The sequence below is a fragment of the Pristiophorus japonicus genome, chromosome 16, assembly GCF_044704955.1.
Source record: "Pristiophorus japonicus isolate sPriJap1 chromosome 16, sPriJap1.hap1, whole genome shotgun sequence".
NCBI lineage: Eukaryota > Metazoa > Chordata > Chondrichthyes > Pristiophoridae > Pristiophorus > Pristiophorus japonicus.
The window spans coordinates 57,341,934-57,357,672 of record NC_091992.1 but is presented as its reverse complement, the minus strand read 5'-3'; the positions used below and the strand labels follow the sequence as shown (position 1 = coordinate 57,357,672).

General features: G+C 47.3%; 1 protein-coding gene across 4 annotated transcripts in view; it reads left to right on the top strand.

Moving 5' to 3' along the window:
* Nucleotides 1-15,739, top strand: part of LOC139226519 (serine/arginine repetitive matrix protein 3-like) — a 1,009,807-nt gene that overhangs the window by 363,923 nt on the left and 630,145 nt on the right. For all 4 annotated transcript variants that reach the window (XR_011587274.1, XR_011587275.1, XM_070857353.1 and 1 more), the window contains one exon: nt 5,098-5,184. The gene's annotated coding sequence lies outside the window, so the exon portion shown is untranslated. The remainder of the gene's footprint in view (nt 1-5,097; nt 5,185-15,739) is intronic.

Genomic DNA, 15,739 nt, shown 5'->3' with positions numbered 1-15,739 from the left:
TGATTGGTTCTTTTCGAGTAATTGCTAACAGATACCTTTGGAAACAAATGACTGTATTTTTGTAGATTTTGTGTGACTGGCAAGTTTCCTTACCAACCTATGTGGCGTGAATCAGATAGTGGTTGTTTGATAGCAGCATTCAAAAAAATGTGACTGGCCATTTGTCAAGCCAAGGACACACTTAAAGTGTGACTTACACATTTAATCACAAATATAGTACCTCTAGTACACCCTTCTATAGAAATCCTCCCCATCACAGTACCCAACTGTCTCTTGAATGACTCCAGAGTTTTTGCGCCTGTTGGAATATTAGGCAGACTGCATCAGGTATTAAGCACTCTGCGAAGAAGTGTATCTTGAAAAGGGTCCGGAACATGCTTTTTACTAATTTCTGCTTCAGTCTCCTTGTCTTACTGCAGTAGTTTAACTTGAAAGAGTGCCTATGGCTGAAGAACTGCAAGGGCTAGAACCTCCACTTTTGTGCTTATCGCCCAAAAATGGGCATTATTTCCGGCGTGGGCATTAAAAAAGGGTTTTCTGATTGTCGGCTTCTTGCCCATTCTCAAAGCATCTAGTTTCCATTTCTGAAAATGGGCGTTACCGCAAGCGATATCAAATAGGCGGCAGCGTTAAATTTTTTTGACCTTCTGCAGTAAAGTGTGGCCGTCCTTGAGGAAGTGGGTCTGGTGACGTCAATAACAACAACAACTTGTATTTATATAGCGCCTTCAACGTAGTAAAACATCCCAAGGAGCTTCACAGGAGTGTTATAAGACAAAAAAAAAGAAAATTGACACCGAGCCAAATTTGGTGACATGTCATCAGCCGGTTTCCTTAAAGGGATCATGCCCAACTTTCTTTTGACATTTGTGCTGTCAGTGTTCTACAGTCCTGCAAACACTGCCAAGCACTGCACAGAGGAACACGGCTGCACCCAGGCTCTCCTGGGACTCACTGCATATGCAGAGAGGTCCTTTTCTCGTCCCTTCCCATGGACAGAAGAGACCTCCCCAGGAGATCAACGCAGCCTGGTTGCACATTGCAGAGGAGGGCACAAGCAGGGATGTGGTCAGGAGGACCAGGCTGCAGTGCCGCAAACTTTTCAATGATCTCAGTAGATCACAAAACGTTAGTACAAAGCCACACTCAACCTCATCCTGCTGTGCCTCTCATCACATCCCCATCACTCTGCTTTCCCTACCCTACTCCTGCACATCCTTACTCACACCAACTTACCTTGCACCTCCACCCATCCCTCTCTATATTATCACATCCCGCATCTCACTAGCCACCTTTCACACTCACCCTTATCCTAGTGCAATCATATCAACTAACAGCATACAAGGGGAGGCACCTGGGTGTTTTATGCAATGTTCATTTAAAGTTTCTGTTAATGTGGTGTCCAACATTGAAACCTTTACTTTCAACACTTTGCATTCTTGGACAGATCTGTGTGCACCTTTGGAAGTGGCTTAGTGAGTTGCAGTGAATGGTGAGATAAATCTGGCCATGGTGCGGCCATCCCTGGCCTCCCAGGCAGCACTATGGTCGGGTGCTGATGCTCTGTGTCCTGTGCAGCATCATTTGATTGCGGAGAAGGTTGGTGATGTTGCTACTGGTGTGCCTGGTGTTGGGGCTGATCGTGGTGGACCAAAGTGAGAGAGTTTCAAGGGCACCCATGCTGATGGGATAGATGGCAAATGAAGTAGAAATGACAGAAACAATCTGTCAATGGTGGGAGAGGTAATGAGATCAGATTGGATGGAGACTTGTGTAAAGACTTGCAGCATGCTGACTCTGTCGTGGAAATACAGTTTAGAGAAGCTAGAGCCTAAGGGAACATTTCTCAATCAGCTGGGAGCTGTGACTTGACATTTGAAGCTGTCAACTCATCAGCTGATTCAATGGCCACTGACCTCCCGTCTCAGTTTCACTGACGAGGTCTAGGCACAGCGGGAAACTGATGGGCAACCTGTCAAATCCAAAAATCTGGGGGAAAAAACATTGTTGGGTGGCTGTAAACAAGTCACTAATGTTTTTAATTGCCTCCCCCTCCATTGCGTGTCTGGTTTGCTCAGCGCTGGCAGTCCTGACATTTGGTAAAGGTGCATGGCGGCGGGGTCCCGACTCACCCGGGGGGGGGAGGTGAAACATTTTCCCACCTAACCCGCCACCGATTGTGCCCGCTGACCCCTTGTGAAATCCAGCCCAAGGTGTGTGACAAAATGCTTTATGCAATCTTGTTTGTGAATTCGCCTTTTGTTATAGGATCCCATGCCAGCTCCTTGAGCTGTTTGACCCTTTTGCTTTTTGAAACTTCTATTTTTTTAATGTTTCTGCGTTGCTTCATCTGCAGCGAGGTGGTAGGATCATTGAGACCAAGGACCTCTCCAGAATTTCTCTGCCGTTCTCCTTGCTTGAACTGTTGAGAGCTGCTTGAATTCCCTAGTCAATTTCAGTCTCTCAAAAAGGGAAGGATGAGGGGTGACCTAATAGAGGTCTTTAAGATTATGAATGGCTGTGATAGGGTAGCCGTAGAGAAGATATTTCCACTTGAGAGTCCAAAACTAGAGCGCATAAATCATAGAATGATACAGCACTGAAGGAGGCCATTCGGCCCATCGTGGCTGTGTCGGCTCTTTGATTAGTCTAATCTAATTAGTCCCATTTCCCATAGCCCTACAAATCTTTCCCCTTCAAGTATTTATCCAATTCTCTTGTGATAGTTATTGAATCTGCTTCCACCACAATTTCAGGCAGTGCATTCCAGATCATAAAAACTCGCTGAGTAAAATTATTTTTCCTTACCTCGCCTCTGATTCTTTTGCAAAATGCCTTCCATCTCTGTCCTCTGGTTACTGACCCTTCTGCCACTGGAAACAGTTTCTCCATATTTACTCTTATCAAAACCCTTCATCATTTTGAGCACTCTATTAAATATCCCGTTAACATTCTCTGCTCGAAGGAGAACAACCCTAGCTTCTCTATTCTCTCCACATAATTTAAGTCACGCATTTCTGATATGATTCTAGTAAATCTCTTCTGCAAATCCTCTCTAAGGACTTGACATCATGCTTAAAGTGGGGTGCTCCTAATTGGACACAATACTCCAGCTGGGGACGAGCCAGTGATTTATAAAGGTTTAGCATAACTTCCTTGTTTCTGTAACCTATGCCTCTATTTATAAAGCAAGGGATCCTGTATCCATAAATATAAGATAGTCACTGATCAATCCAATAAGGCTTTCTGGAGAAACTTCTTTACCCAGAGAATGGATAGAATATGGAACTTGCTACCACATGGAGTAGTTAAGGCAAATAGCGTAGATGGATTTAAGCAGAAGCTAGTTAAATACGAGGAAGAAAGGAATAGAAAGATATGCTGATAGGGGTAGAATGAAGTAAGGTGGGCGGAGACCCGTGTGAAGCATAAACACTGGCATAGAACAGTTGGGCCGAATGTCCTGTTTCTGTGCTTTAAAATTACATGTAATTATTCCTCCTCGTGATTTGGAGAAAAAAATAGATTGCCAAAGGAAGTGTAAGAATGTGAAACATGCAGATTAGATCGGCTAGTTACTTCCAGGGGCCGAAATTGCCCACTGCCCGAAACGGGACGCACACTCCGTTTTTAAAAAGTTTCTCTAGCGATATTCGGCACTTGGAAGTTTTTTTTGGTCGGAGCGGATGTCGTGGCGGCTGAGGGGCTTGCAGCAGGTCCGCCGCCCCAAGCAGTCATCAGCGCATCGCTGAGGCGTTCTAACGTCTCTCCCCTTCAGTTAAAGTGGAGGGCCGCTGCGAGCTCTACATACTATTAAGTTAGGGCCACTGGACCACCACGAAGGGTTTCGGCTGGGCCAGCGGCTTGGCATCTAAGAGGCGTGCCAGGTTCCCTGTTAACGGCCCGGCCGAACCCGGGGGCATAATTGTTGACCCGACCTGGCAATCGGCTGACAAAAAAGTAACATGGCGGCCGCGGCAGTGCGCCCTCCCCTTTAAGAGCAGCCAGGCCGCCATGCCACAGAGAGTGCACCGACACAAAAAGCTGTCAGGGGCACCGACCGGCGGCGGGGCCGCTCCCGCGGGAAAATACCGGGAAAAGGGTCATTTCCCGAGGGGCAATTTTGTGAGGGGATCCCCACTGGTCGGTAAGGGGTCGGCGCGTTCACGCCGCGGCGGGAAAACGGGCAGAGCGGTCCCAGAAACCACTCCAAAACTCACTAAGGGCGATTTACAAAATAGCGGCCCCTCCGCGGCGAGTTGCCGGCCATTCCGCACAGCCCCATTCCCGCGACTTTCAGCTGGCCAGAGGCCTAATCGGGAGGAACAATTTCCGCCCCCCAGAGTCCTGAATAATGTAGTTACTCGGGTGTTTCTTGTATAAGGGGGCTGTAGTGATACCTGCCCTCCTGTATGGCTCAGAGACGTGGACCATATACAGTAGACACCTCAAATCGCTGGAGCAATACCACCAACGCTGTCTCAGCAAGATCCTGCAAATCCACTGGGAGGATAGATGCACCAACGTTCTCGATCAGGCCAACGCCCCCAGCATCGAAGCACTGACCAAACTCGACCAGTTCCATTGGGCGGGCTACATTGTCTGCATGTCCGACTCAAGACTCCCAAAGCAAACGCTCTACTCGGTACTCCTACACGGCAAGCGATCCCCAGGTGGGCAGAAGAAACATTTCAAGGACACCCTCAAATCCTCCCTAATAAAATGCAACACCTGGGAATCCCTGGTCTAAGACCGCCCTAAGTGGAGGAAGAGCATCCAGGAGGGTGCTGAGCACCTCGAGTCTCATCACCGAGAGCGTGCAGAAATCAAGCGCAGACAGCAGAAGGAGCGTGCGGCAAACCTGTCCCACCCACCCCTTCCCTCAACCACTGTCTGTCCCACCTGTGACAGAGACTGTAATTCCCATATTGGACTGTACAGTCACCTGAGAACTCACTTTGAGAGTGGAAGCAAGTCTTCCTCGATTTCGAGGGACTGCCTATGATGATGATGATCTTTGTATAAGGAATACCGTGTAAAGATATTTTTCACGTCATAATGTATGATCCTATTTTTCTTCTGTGCATTCTTTTTCAGGAGGACAAGACAGAGTGACCTATAGTTGATGCCTGTGCTGCTCAAGAATTGTTGGATTGTTCTACAAAGAAGACTCACTTCTTGCAGGTAGGGCTGGTCCTTCTGGTTTTTTTCACCCTGTCTAAAGGTAGTCCTGCCTGCAACTAACTGTCCATAATACAGGTTTCAAACTGGGGTCCCTGGGCCCCAAGGTGGTCATATTTCCGTGTGTCATCAGATTTCTGTATATATTCACTTATTAGCACATTATTACAGTTGTATACTAAAAAATGTTATCTCAATAAATAGCTGGTTGGATGGCTGATACTGTCTTTTGCAAGTTTAGGTACAGAGCCTTTGAGAAGTATTGATATTTACATACAGGTGGTCCCAGGAGTGTGTTAACATGCACAAGGAGTCCTCAAGAAGTTTGAGGGCCATTGATCTATAATACTATAATCTATAAGGTCATACTAGGCACTATCAACATGTGCTCAACGGGAGCAGACCAGTTTAAATGTCGGTTGAAGCTGGGATTTGACCTGAGGTGTGCATATCCATACTGCAACAGCTACTGTGCTGTCCTTTATTTGAAATAATCCAAATACAGTTCCAATGCTTATAGCAGATGTGCTCGTGTGAATGCGATTTACCCGCTGTACACGATGGCCGGTATAACGTTGTAGCGCTATTACTATATAATAAGGATGTTCCTTCTGTGCAGTGACCTCGGTTGTTCAGTTGTTTCCAGCTCCTCTTTGACCTGCAGCTTTATTTAAACTGCAGTCAGTGTTTAGAACAAACTGTATCCTCCCAATTAGAGGGATTAGAAGGATTTAAATCCACAAATGGTAATTGAATATTAACAAGATGCTATTTACATATTTACTTGCGTTCAGTGCAACAAAGTGTGAACTCATGAGTAAGCACAACTATTTCTGCCCGAAATAAACAGTGCACTTGAGACGCTGAACCTGGCAAATTTGAGATTGACGTTAATGTATATGGATAATGGTTATCGTTTTATGGCCAATATAAGCGATATAATGGCCATTTTAAACGCGGACGTTTAAGTGATGGGGACTACTGTAACGAGTGACTCTCGCTCTTGTGCATTTACCCATCACCCACCATTGGCAATTACACCTTCAGTTGCTCAGGCCTCACGTTCTGTAATTCCCGCCCGTAAACCCTCGACTTGAACTCTCCAATTCCCTCTTCTCCTTTAAGAACCTCCTTAAAACCCACCTCTTTGCCAACCCTTTGATCACTCATTCTAATATCTTTTTCTTTGGTTTGGCATCCATGTTTACTAATTCCACTTCTGTGAAGCAATTTGGTATGTTTTTCTATGTTAAAGGCTGATGCAAGTTTTTGTATCAAGAATCAACTTAACCAGCATACAAAGTGTTGTGGTAGTTTACAGATGAGCAGGCCGATATTGCCCCTTCTGATAAAGCCTGAAAGCAGAAGCCACGGGGCGGCACGGAATGGCCGCCGACTCTCTGCGGAGGGGCCGCCATTTTGTAAATTGCCCTTCGTGAGTTTTGGAGCGGTTCCCGGGACCACTCTGCCCGTTTTCCCACCGCGGCGTGAACGCGCCGACCCCTTACTGACTGGTGGGGACCCCCTCGCAAAATTGTCCCCCGGGAAATGGCCCCTTTCCAGGTATTGCCCTGCGGGTCGGTGCCCCCGACAGCTTTCTGTGTCGGTGCACTCTCTGTGGCATGGCGGCCCGGCCGCCCTTAAAGGGGAGGGCACCATGTTATTTTTTTTGTCGGCTGACTGCTGGTTTGGGCCGACAATTATGCCCCTGGGTTCGGCCGGGCTGCCAACAGCCTGGCACCCCTCTTGGGTGTCAGACCGCTGGCCCGGCTGAAACTCTCCCTGGTGGCCCACTCTTTGCCACTGAAGTGGCTGCAGAATTCTCAGCAGCGCTCCCCTTTAACTGAAGGGGAGAGATGTTGTGACGCGTTAGCGCTGGTCGCGGGGGGGCGGACCCACTGCAAAGGCTCTTCCACCCCGCAGCCGCCACAACTTCTGCCAAAAATATCTTCAAAGTGCCGAATTTTTACGGTATCTCCGCCACATAAGTTGTGGCGGAGAAAAACTTAAAAAACCAGAGTGTGTGCCCCATTTCGGGCAGAGGCCAATTTCTATCCCTAGAACTTTGTTTTTGAGGGATAAAATTAAATCTGGTTATGCCGAGGTGTAAATTTACACTATTGCTACAGGGAAGATGCATTTACTAGTTAGAATGCAGGTTTTTTCATCTTGTTACTCTTGCAGTTTTACATTCATCTGTTTCTTGCTTCATCGGGAATAGGAACCGAACACAGGCCACTCATTGATCCGAGTCCAGCCACATTGACGGATTTTGGAGCAAGTGAGTTTACCACACAGGAACCTGTCACTTGGCCAAAAGTGAAGTAACAAACACACTTTTCCTGTCAATAATTTTACCTCAAAGCTAAAGTGAAAGCTGGAAACATTACCAGCAGGAATCATTTGTCTTCAAAATATTCAAACTCAATTGTACTGTTAACAACAACAACAACAACAACACCTTTAATGTAGTGAAATGTCCCAAGGTGCTTCACATGAGTATTATGAGATAAAAATTTGACACCGAGCACCATTAGTAGAAATTAGCGCTGGCGGCCAAAAGCTTGGTCAAAGAGGAATGTTTTAAGGAGCGTCTTGAAGGAGGAAAGAGAGGTAAAGAGGCAGAGTGGTTTAGGCAAGGAGTTCCAGAGCTTGGGGCCTAGACAACAGAAGGCACAGCCACCAATAGTTGAGCGATTTTAATCAGGGATGCTGAGGAGGGCAGAATTAGAGAAGCATACATCTCGGGGGGGGGGGGGGGGGGGGTGAGGCGGTTGTGGAACTGGAGGAGATTACAGAAATAGGGAGGGGCGAGGCCATGGAGGGATTTGAAAATAAGGATGAGAATTTTGAAATCGAGGTATTGCTTAACCGGAAGCCAATGTAGGTCAGCGAGCACAGGGGTGATGGGTGAGCGCGACTTGGTGTGAGTTAGGACACGGGCAGCCGAGTTTTGGATCACCTCTAGTTTACGTAGGGTAGAATGTGGGAGGCCAGCCAGGAGTGCGTTAGAATAATCAAGTCTAGAGGTAACAAAGGCATGGATGAAGGCTTCAGCAGTGGATGAGCTGAGACAAGGGCGGAGACAGGTAATGTTACAGAGGTGGAAATAGGCGGTCTTAGTTATGTTGCGGATATGTGGTTGAATGATCATTTCAGGGTCAAATATGACACCTAGGTTGCAGTCTGGTTCAGCTTCAGACAGAAATTGGGGAGAGTGATAGAATCAGTGGCTAGGGAATGTAGTTTGTGGTAGAGACCGAAAACGATTAAACTCCAACCCTGAGTTCAAGCACAGACCATTACTTTCTTGAATATGAATTGGAACATAATTAAAGTTACATGTTCTGTTGAAGATTTTATTCATGGGATTAACACTTATTATATTGTAGGAGGAGCAATTTCAGATAACATTTTTGTTTATGTCTTCCCAATATTCAATTGGAGAAAATTTCTGCTCATCCAGAATTGGATGTCGGACAAGCAATCTGACAATTTAGAGACCGTGGAGGGGTCGAGAGAGGTAGTTAAAACAAACAAAAAATATTTTTTTTCACTGTAGGTCTAGGTCAAAATGTAGTTTTCTTTTGAAGTACATGGGTGGGTGAAAATATTATTGATAGCATTTTTTAATTGCTGTAACAGTACTAAAAATGAGCCGCTTATAAAATATCCTGTTGTACAGTGTCATGCAAGTGCTTCAAAATTAGAAGAAAATAAATTGCAACATCCCCAGTTCTGAATTCACTGCCAAGCTGTTTTTAATGCAAGAAACAAAATGGAGGTAATTGGACACTCGGGACTCTTACAAGCCTTGCTCAAAAAATCGAGCTGACCCAAATAGGATCAGTTCAGTTGAGCTGGGTCAAAACTGAGCTTTTTAATCAAAAGGCCTGTGGAAAGCACCTCTCGGGATTGGATGTGTACACAATGCAAGATCTTGAAGGCTGGAGATGATGAATGTGTAAATGCATACGTGTGTGACGTGGAATCAATGCTAAAATTCACACTTTGCATTGGATGAGGCATTTAGTTGTGTTATGATTAGTGGTGGGTATTTTCTGACTTGCAAGGAATAAAACAGGAGAGGTCTTTTGTTCTGATTTGATGTTTCAGCATTACTTTTCACCAATCTGGCTTTCCTACCCTAGAGTTATCGGCATGTATCCATGAAATTCTCCTTGTTTGAGAAGGCAGTCTCCCATCTGCATGGTCACTCACTTGACTTTCCTGCAGCTATTTAGGACTGAGATGAGGAGAAAAAGACTTTCAGACTGAGATGAGAGAACCTTTGGAATTCTCTACCCCAGAGGGCTGTGGAGGCTCAGTCTTTGAATATATTCAAAACCGAGATCGATAGATTTTTGAATATTAAGGGAATCAAGGGATATGGGGACAGTGCAGGAAAATGGAGTTGAGGTAGAAGATCAACCATGATCTTATTGAATGGTGGAGCCGGCTCAAGGAGCCGAATTGCCTACTCCTGCTCCTAATTCTTATGATCTTATATTCTTAATGTGATAGGGGATTTGTCTATATTTTACCCTTTCTTTCCCAAACAATTGGTTGAGACTGGCAAAGACCTCCCTATGAATGAGCCAGATTTGGGATGTAAATTAAGATGAGACATTGAACTCCAGGCTCTTTGTTAAATGCCCAGTGCTTTAACATTGTACGTAGTTGCCCCTTCAGTCTTTTGAATTTGGAGTAGTTCAATTAACATTGACCAAAATCTTGAAACCAACATTTAATGCTTCTACACTAGCATGTAGTATTACAATTGCCTGTCTTGGTCTTGGAGGGCAATGATAACTCTGAACTCCTTTTCTTCAATACAAACTGCTTGCCTCAATGCATCCTAGCTATCTTAATCCTTGCCTCTAATATGCAGTGTGAGGAGCTCATTCAATTCCTCATCTCAAACTTTTTATATGCTAATCACTCTCAGCTTCCTCCTGCTCCTCTGTCTTCCATGCTGTCCACCATTCTCTGCGCATTCCTACTAAAGCCACCAACCCCACAACTCTTTGATGGGAGCAGGGATGGGGGCGGGAAGAAGCTACACTCATTTCCTCCACGACGACTCTTCTTGATGTCCTTACTAATCGCTCAGCTGCCTGCCCTTGGTCTAATGCTTGCTGCTATCATTTATTGTTCTCTCTTCGCAAAACGGCTGTTATCGCTCCTTTCTTAACCCTGCACTCCTCCACCATTTCTAACTATCACTCCATCTTCAGCCTTCCATTCTTCTTTAGATTCTCAAGTCTGCTCCTTCATCACATTCTGTTGTGAATCCCTTCAATCTGATTTTAGTCCCACCCACAGCACGTTTCCAGCTCAACGAGGAAGGAGGCAGTGCTGGATCTGCTTCTGGGAAATGAGGTGGGAGCAGGTGGATCAAGTTTCAGGGGAACATTTAGGGAACAGTGATCATGGTATCATAAGGTTTAGGTTAGCTATGGAAAAGGACAAGGAGCTACCTAGAGTCAAAATACTTAATTGTAGGAAGGCCAATTTCAGTCGGTTGAGAAGTGGTCCTGGCCCGGGTAAATTGGAATTGAACAATGGGCTACCTTTAAAGAGGAAATGGTTTGGGTACATTCGAGGTACATTCCCATGAGCGGAAAAGCCAGATTTCCGTGGATGACAAAAGAGAAAGAGAGTAAGATAAAGCAGAAAAAAGGGCCGTATGACAGATGTCAGGTTGAGAACCAGGCTGAATACTGAAAGTTCAGAGGACAAGTGATGAAGGAAATAAGAAGGTCAAAGACCAGAGTATGAGAATAGACTGGCAGCTAACATAAAAAGGAATCCAAAAGTTTTCTATAGGCATGTAAATAGTAAATGGGTAGTAAGAGGAGGGGTGGGGCAGATTAGGGACCAAAAAGAAGACTTACACCTGGAGGTAGAAGGCATGGCTGAGGTACTAAATGTGTACTTTCCATCTGTCTTTACCAAGGAAGAAGATGTTGCCAAAGTCATAGTGAAAGATGAGATAGCTGAGATATTAGATGGGATAAAGATTGATGAAGAGGAGGTACTAAAAAGGCTGGTTTTATGAAAGGGAAATCATGTTTGACAAATTTGCTGGAGTTCTTTGAGGATGTAATGAACAGGGTGGATAAGTGGGAACCAGTGGATGTGGTGTATTCGGATTTCCAGAAGGCATTCGATAAGATGCCACATAAAAGGTTACTGCACAAGATAAAAGTTCACGGGATTGGGGGTAATATATTAGCATGGATAGAGGATTGGCTAACTAACAGAAAACAGGGAGTCGGGATTAATGGGTCATTTTCCAGTTGGCAAATGGTGCCACAGGGATCAGTGCTGGGTCCTCAACTATTTACAATCTATATTAATGACTTGGATGAAAGAACCGAGTGTAATGTAACCAAGTTTGCTGATGATACAAAGATGGGTGGGAAAGCAAAATGTGAGGACACATGAAATCTGCAAAGGGATATAGACAGGCTAAGTGAATGGGCAAACATTTGGCAGATAGAGTATAAGTGGGAAAATGTGAGGTTATCCACTTTGGCAGAAAAAATAGAAAAGCAAATTATAATTTAAATGGAGAGAAATTGCAAAAGTGCTGCAGTACAGAGGGATCTGGGAGTCCTTGTGCAGGAAACACAAAAAGTTAGTATGCAGGAACAGCAAGTAATCAGGAAGGCAAATTGAATATTGGCCTTTATTGCAAGGGGGATAGAGTATAAAAGCAGAGAAATCCTGCTACAACTGTACAGGGTATTGGTGAGGCCACACCTAGAGTACTGCGTACAGTTTTGGTCTCCGTATTTAAGAAAGGATATACTTGCATTGGAAGCTGTTCAGAAAAGGCTCTCTAGGTTGATTCTGGAGATGAGGGGGTTGAATAGATTGGGCCTATACTCATTGGAGTTCAGAAGAATGGGCCCAAGTTTCGAGCCGCGCCTAGAACGGCGCAGTCCCGACCTGGACGCCCGTTTTTCGTGCCACAAAGTGCGCCTAAAAAAACCCTCCAGATTCTCCACCTCCCTGCAGGTCCTCTGGCCCTCGGCGCAGCGCAGCAGGAGCTGTAGGGGGCGGAGCCAGGTCCCTGCGCCGAAAACGGTGCCGGGACCTCTGCACATGTGCACTACAGTGCAGTAGCTCCAGGCGCCCGAAACTGTGTGGGAGGGGCCCGAAGCAAGCAGCCCCTAGCCCTGGCCGAATGGCCTCACTGGGGCTGCGTGAATAAGGCTCCTCCCACGGCCAGCTCCTGCTTCCTCCCGACCCGACTCGACTCCCGTTTCCCGCCTCCGGACCGGACCCGACACCCGCTCCCCCGCCCCCGGACCCGACCTGACCTCCCTCCCCCCGACCTGACCTCCCTCTCCCTCCCTCCCCCCGACCCGAACCGAACCGACCTCCCTCCCACCACCCCCCCGACCCGACCCAACACCACCTACCTGTAAATCTGGTGCTGGGCACGGGCCCGGCCCGTTCAGCCTCCCTCCCCCTTCTCCTTCTCCCTCCCCCCCCAATCTCCTTCCCCCCCCCCCATCTCCTTTCCCCCCCAATCTCCTTCCCCCCCCAATCTCCTTCCCCCCCCAATCTCCTTCCCCCCCCTAATCTCCTTCCCCCCCCAATCTCCTTCCCCCCCCCAATCTCCTCCCCCCCAATCTTCTTCCCCCCCCAATCTCCTTCCCCCCCCAATCTCCTTCCCCCCCCAATCTCCTTCCCCCCCAATCTCCTTCCCCCCCCCCCAATTTCCTTCCCCCCCCAATCTCCTTCCCCCCCAATCTCCTTCTCCCCGCATCTCCTTTCTCCTCCCCCATCTCCTTTCCACTCCCCCTTCTCCCCACTCCCCCTTCTCCCCTTTATCCCCTTCTCCCCCCCTCCCTCCTTCTCCCCCATTCTCCCCCCCTCCCCCTTCTCCCCCCTCCCCCTTCTCCCCCATCCCTCCCCCTTCTCCCCCATCCCTCCCCCTTCTCCCCCATCTCTCCCCCTTCTCCCCATCCCTCCCCCTTCTCCCCCATCCCTCCCCCTTCTCCCCCATTTCTCCCCTTCTCCCCCATCCCTCCCCCTTCTCCCCCTTCCCTCCCTCTGCTCCCCCCTCTGCTCCCTCTACCCCCCTCCTCCCCCTCCCCTCGCTGTCAGAAACACAGACACTGACAGACAGAGAATGAGAGACAGACAGAGAGATAGAGACACTGACAGAGACACACTGAGGGGGGCATCCCAGCACGCTGTTGGAGGGCTCCCGGTGCTGCAGTCGGTAAGTAGAAAATGTTTTATTTAATGATTTAAAAAAAAAATTATTTCTTATTAATTTTTTTTGATTGATGTATTTATCATTTATTATTGATGATGGCTCTTTATTTGTAAAACTGAAGTGTTTAATGTTTGTAAACTTCCCTTTAAACCCCCCCCCACCATTCCCTACGCCAGATTTGTAACCTACGCCTGATTTTCTAAAGTGTAGACAAGTTTTTTCCGAGCGTACAAAAATCTTCACTTACTCCATTCTAAGTTAGTTTGGAGTAAGTTTTCACTGACGAAACTTTGAAAACAGGCGTAAGTGGCGGGACACGCCCCCTTTTGAAAAAAAAATTCTGTTCCAAAGTGAAACTGTTCTAACTGACTAGAACTGGAGCAAACTAAATGATGAGAATTCCGATTTGTAAGATACTCCGTTCTACACCAGTTGCTCCTAAAAATCAGGAGCAAATCATGTGGAAACTTGGGGCCATTGAGAGATGATCTTATCGAAACATATAAGATAATGAGAGAGCCCGACTAGGTGGATGCAGAGAGGATATTTCCACTCATAGGGGAAACTAAAACTAGGGGACATAGTCTCAGAATAAGGGGCCACCCATTTAAAACTGAGATGAGGAGGAATTTCTTTTCTGAGGGTTGTAAATCTATGGAATTCTCTGTCCCAGAAAGCTGTGCAGGCTGAGTCATTGATTATATTTAAGGTGGAGATAGACAGATTTTTGAGGGATAAGGGAATGAAGGGAAGTGGAGCTGAGTCAAATGATCAGATCAGCCATGATCTTATTAAATGGTGGAGCAGGCTCGAGGGGCCAGGTGGCCTACTCCCGCTCCTATTTCTTACGTTCTTATTAGTCAGACATGATTTTCCTTTCATAAAACCATGCTGACTCTGCTTGCTTGACTTACGCTTTTCCAAATGTCCCGCTATTGCTTCCTTTAATAATGGACTCCAGCATTTTCCCAACGACAGATGTTAGGCTAACTTGTCTATAGTTTCCTGCTTTTTTTCTGCCTCCTTTTTTAAATGGGGCGTTACATCTGCAGTTTCCCAATCCGCTGGGACCAGCCTCAGAATGCATCCTCTGTCTCTACAGCCACCTTTCTCAAGACTCTAGGATGTAAGCCATCAGGTGATGAGGACTTGTCCGTCTTTAGTCCCAATTATTTTATCGAGTACTACTTCATTAATGATTGTATTAAGTTCCTCCCTCCCTATAGCCCCTTGATTATCCATTATTGGGATGTTTTTAGTATTTTTTACCGTGAAAACCAATAGAAAATATTTGTTCAACGTCTCTGCCATTTCCCTGTTCTCCAGTATTAATTCCCCGTCTCATCCTCTAGGGGACCAACATTTACTTTAGCCACTCTTTTCCTTTTTATGTACCTGTAGAAACTCTTACTATCTTTTTATATTTCGTGCTAATTTACTTTCATAATCTATCTTCCCTCTCTATCATTTTTATAGTCGTTCTTTGCTGGCTTTTAAAAGTTTCCCTATCCACTGGCCCCCCATTGATCTTGACCACAATGTATGCCCTTGTTTTCAGTTTGATACTATTCCTTATTTCCTTAGTTAGCCACGAATGGTTATCCATAGAAACATAGAAAATAGAAGCAGTAGTAGGCCTATCGGCTCTTCGAGCCTGCACCGCAATTCAATATGATCATGGCTGATCCTCTATCTCAACACCATGGGCCCAAGTTTCCACAAGAAAAAAAACGGGCGTACCCTCCGAGCTGGGCGCCCGTTTTTCGCGCCTAAAACGGCGCCTAAAAAAATCCTCGGTATTCTCCACCGACTTACAGGTCTTGTGGCACTCGGCGCAGCCGGCACGAGCTGTGGGGGGGGCGGAGCCAGGTACCTGCGCTGAAAACAGTGCCGGGACCTCTGCACATGCGCGCTACAGTCGGCACACAAGTGCAGTAGCTCCAGGCGCAGAACTGTGTGGGAGGGGCCCGAAGCACGCAGCCCCTAGCCCTGGCTGAATGGCCTCACTGGGGTTCCGTGAATGAGGCTCCTCCCACGGCCAGCTCCTGCTCCCCGCCCGACCAGACCCGACACTTGCTCCCCCCACCCCCCCCCCCCCGCCGACCAGACCCGACCCGACACCCGCGCCCCCCCCCCCCCCCCGACGCCCGAGACCCGCTCCCCCCCCCCCCGACCCGACACCCGAGACCCGCTCCCCCCCCCCCCGCCGCCCCGAGTCCCGCTCCCCCCCCCCCCGACCCGAGGCCCGCTCCCCCCCCCCGACCCGAGGCCCGCTCCCCCCCCCGAACCAAACCCGCTTTCCCTCCCCCCGACCCGACA